Below are 4,622 nucleotides of genomic sequence, written 5' to 3' on the forward strand. Positions count from 1 at the left end.
TGACCTGAAAGCAAAGCGGCGGCGGTTACCACGAAATGCAGACAAGAATGCAGAAGGAGAGTGAAAGTGACTGCAAGGGATAGACGCGAAGAGGGTCGACCACGGCTGTTCCGGAAGAGGGGTAATTTTTAAGGTATAGTTGCTCGAAAAATAAGCGAGAACTGAATATACAGAATGCAAACAGAAAACGGGCTGAAAAGGTTAAGGTCAAAACTAAAGATAACGACCGAAAATGGAGTGCCGTCCATTTTTGAGCATTTATAACTGGTTGTTTGCATAAGCCAACTGCACTTGAACTTAGATGATAGCTGTATTTGGTATTCTGTCAGCGCACTCCACTTTGTGCATGCACGGCACATGGCAGCCCAAATGATACGCCTTCATGCCTGGATGGTGGTCTGTGAGTTGTAAATGCTCGGCATCCAGTGCGCCTCGATTAGAAGAGGAAAAACATGACGAACTCTGGGAATCGGTCTAAATTACGAGGCGTCCTCTTCCGATGTGTGTAATATTAAACGGGTAAATAACAATAACGAGTGCCCCGGAGGAGCGAAAAACGCGACTCAAATGGAATGGAGTTACTCTGGAAACGCACACAAAGTGATCTATGGCGATCAGTCGGCAGCAAAGAAGTGACAGCAAAACTAATAAAAACACATCTAGACCACGCAGGCCATACTTGCGCCCAAAACGAAAGAGAGATCATTGCCAGCCCCATCGTGCACAAAAACACAATACACATGGGCGGGTGTAACGGAGCCGGACTCGTGCGGTCGGCCCAAAAACTGCGCGCGGCCGCGGCGCGCCTATTCAGTCCTTCAGGTCGGTTGGCTCCAGCGACGTGCTCGAGTCGACGTGGCGGTCGGGCCCAGCCGGCGCGGCTGCCCGCCGCCCTGACCCAGATGTGCGACCAGGTCCCGTGCAGTGGCGGGGGTCAGCCGGGTCAGAACAGGCTCGACGGCACCGCCAGATCCGGGAGGGGAGAGGAGGGGGCTGGGGTTCTACTGCGCGGCGCCTCAGGATGTTTGGACTGGGAAAGGCTGGATATGCCGCGCATGCTTTCGTACGTCGCTGAGAGACCCTTACCACCCGCCAGGCGGACATGGAGCCAGGCTTATGTTCGACTCAAGCTAAGTCGTGAATTGGCCCACGAGCCAGCTGTTTTGAGTGGGCCGTAGGCTGAGTCGGCTTGGTACGAAATACACCGCTCTGAGCCATGAGCCGATTCACGTTCTCGTAACGGCATGATCTAAACCGCGAACCGATCATTCTAACGTTGTCGTGTCAGTGAGCCATATGACTAAAATTAAGACGGTAACAGGAGGAAACACAGCACGCCCACACAACTTAACAGACCATTACAGAGTGTTAAAAGGAACAGCACGCGGCATGAGTTGTACAGCTTTTGCAAGGTAAGCACAAAGTCTGTTGTTATAGTTTCCAAGCAGGAAACAAAACATTGTTGATCCTAACATAAGAATTGTCCAAATTCAGCCAGGAACCAGAGGATACTCCATGGTACAGATATGTAGCGTACGAGGTCCACATCGCATGCTATATAACTCATGGATCTGGGTTGTAGGCGCCAGGGTATAATGTGGTAGCCTAGAACTGGGACTTCAGAGAGCTGGTTGCTAACAGGTTACAGGAAAAGTGTTATTTTGCTGCACTACACTGGATAGGTTCAAGCTTCATGCTTGCTACTAGGCTATTTGTACCCATCCTAGAAGCTACGAATATATATATATATATAATATATATATATATATATATATGTGTGTGAGTCATCATGCAACGAGTCAGAACTGAATGGGAATCTAGTTTTGCAAGCCGCGCGAGTCGTGAACCAAGTAATTCGACGCAAGCAAAGGGTCTGAACTGAAATGAATCAAACAATCTGAAACGCCTATATAAGCCATCAGCTGAAATGGATCCCAAAATCTGTGAGCCGACCCTGAGCCTGATAAAAAATGGGCGAGTCTGCATGGAGCCCGGTGTAATGGTACGGACGACGAAACAACAATATGCACATATGTCTTGCCTGCCCTGCGGGCGGTGCACCGCACGGGGTGAATGTTCCACGGGGTGTTCAAGCCACGGGGTGGTAGAGCTAATGAGCTAATGTTTGAGCCTTTACTCTCACTAGGATAGCATTTGCATCCAGATATCACTCCCCCAAGCTGATGGTCATAAAATTAGTCTGTCGCTAAAACGACCAACAACACACAGTGTTTGCATGTGCCAACAAACACAGTGCTTGCGTGCGCGAAGCAGAGTCGCAGGTCATGGAGAGAGCCGAACAGACCGAGAGGTTAAAGCGATCTGCTCAAGATGGCCCTAAAAGCGGTGGGTCACACGACATCCACGCGACACTACAGAGGTACAATCCGGCCATGTTTGCGCCGTAAAAGGATAGAAAGACGCCTGTGGCTTTGGTCTTTCCATCTCCGCATGACATCCGGGCTTATCAGGAGACGCACAAGCGCACGTGTCCAAGTTCACCATAAATCTCACACGTTGCGCTCACCATAAATCATAGACCTGCGCAGGACACGAAGCGCCATGCGATTGATAAACCTTAACTGCTGAATAAAAACACGATGCTGAGCACTGCGACAGGCTCCCATAAGCTCGGGCATAAAGATATGGACATTTACCGCCCCTGGTCTCACGACGGCCGATCCATGATTTACGGCAGCGCCAATCGCTCTTAAATCCCTCGTCTCACACCGAGCTCGCAGGCCACGGCTTGAATACTGGCCCTAGCTTGAGATGAGTGTCGCTTGTTTGCGCTCCGCGGAGGCGACCTAAGCGAGGGCACTGCCCGCCCCCGCTGTAACACGGCGAGTCAGAGCAGACCAAATGTCTGATGCTGATCTGACTATGATGACTCTCAAATGGCTGAGCTGGCCAACTAATCACGGCTCACATTTGGAAGGAGCGAAAGAATTAAGCTTTTGACCAGACTGACCAAAAGCCGACCCATTGGCGAGGCCTTGAAAACCGCGAAAAACTTGTGTAACAATGGCACATATGGTATATATATATATTAATATATATATAATATCTATAATATATATATATACGAAATAATCACCGAAATACCAATGCCCTATTGATAATGTCAGAACCGGCGTTAGAATAGCGGTCGCCACTTGGACAAAGCCTACGTACAATGTTACCAATCGCCCCGCGCAGCTCTGCACCATGATTTGAAAACGTGTCACGTTAGCGCACATTAACCACGACCTTGAGTGATCGATGAAAGCAGCGCCAAACAGCCCGCCTTCCCCCGGCTGTCCTCAGACCACTCACACGCGCGGCGACCTTCCGCGCACGGTCCGGCCGAACCGGAAACCGGTTTGAATCGGATGGCGAAGACGAGGGTCAAGGGCCTCGCGCAGAGCGTGCGTCGGGACGACAGACTGACGAACCTGGGGCCGCCTCACGGACAACGGGGGCGGCCGGGCCCTGCACGTCTGCCGCCAACCTGCCAGCGAGCCGCTCCGCCGACACGAGTCGTGCCTCGACCACGCGAGGCGTGGCGAGGCGCGGGCGGGCTCGCGTCGCGTGCCGTCGGCCGCTGTTTGGCCGGAAGCGGCCGCTAATGGCACGAGGAGTGGGCGGCGTGCTGTTTTGCGGGGCGGCCCCCGCCGGAGGGGCGCCTGACAATGTGGGCACGACCCTGGCCGGCCGATCGGGCCTGCCAAACGCGCGTGGTCACGCCAGGGCCGTCGCTGGCCGCGCTGGTTTGTTGCGACCGCCACCGCGACAGGCGTCGCTGCGGTGAGGTCCGAACACACGAGCGGCGAGGCCCGGAGCACACGAACGATGGGGCCCAGAGCCACGAGCGGTGGGGCCCGGAGAACACGAGCGGCGAGCCCCTCCCCCCCCCCCACCACCTCCTCCCCCCCCCCCCCCCGCGGAGGGCTGCTAACCGACATCCAGCGGAACAGCCGCTATTGTGCTGATCGTCCGAACCGTGGCGACGGGTGATTTGTGTAGGCTTCATGTGTCTGGAAGCGATTTGTTAACTGAATCTGTTTTGAATGACGCACCACGTGGAGTAATAATATTCAGCTCGTTGCCTTCGTCTCGTCTTATGGCAATGCGCATTTGCAGAAATGTTGTCTACATACCAGATAAACACCGCTTAAAAGCTATATTTTATCTAATCGTTACAATTGAACAAGTTGAAGTTTCCAAACAAACATGGATCAGCCGCGCAGGCGATGCACACGGCGAGGCTGTGTGCGACATACATGCGGAAGTGGTAAGCGTTCACATTTGCATGATACACCAGCACTATGGTGTGGTCAGGCACCAGCCACCACAAGAACCGGCCACAACCCTTCCGACCCGACTGGCTCGCCTCCCAGCGAGTTAATTAGGTGGGCACGACCTGCCTCAGACTCGGCCAACAGGGATCGAACACCTGTCGCTCCGCCACGACCAGCGTGTTATTAACAACGTGGGCCTCGAATGCATTCCCCCTCCCCTCCTCTCTCACAGCCCGTAGTCAAACGACTGGAAGAGCGTTGCCTGGCGCCGCTTTGCAGAAGTGATCGCCTGACGGTACATTCGTACCGTACCGTACCGCACCGAAAACGTACCTTCTTGAG

Source organism: Pollicipes pollicipes, unplaced genomic scaffold, assembly GCF_011947565.3.
Source record: "Pollicipes pollicipes isolate AB1234 unplaced genomic scaffold, Ppol_2.1 Scaffold_6138;HRSCAF=7277_pilon_pilon_pilon, whole genome shotgun sequence".
NCBI lineage: Eukaryota > Metazoa > Arthropoda > Thecostraca > Pollicipedomorpha > Pollicipedidae > Pollicipes > Pollicipes pollicipes.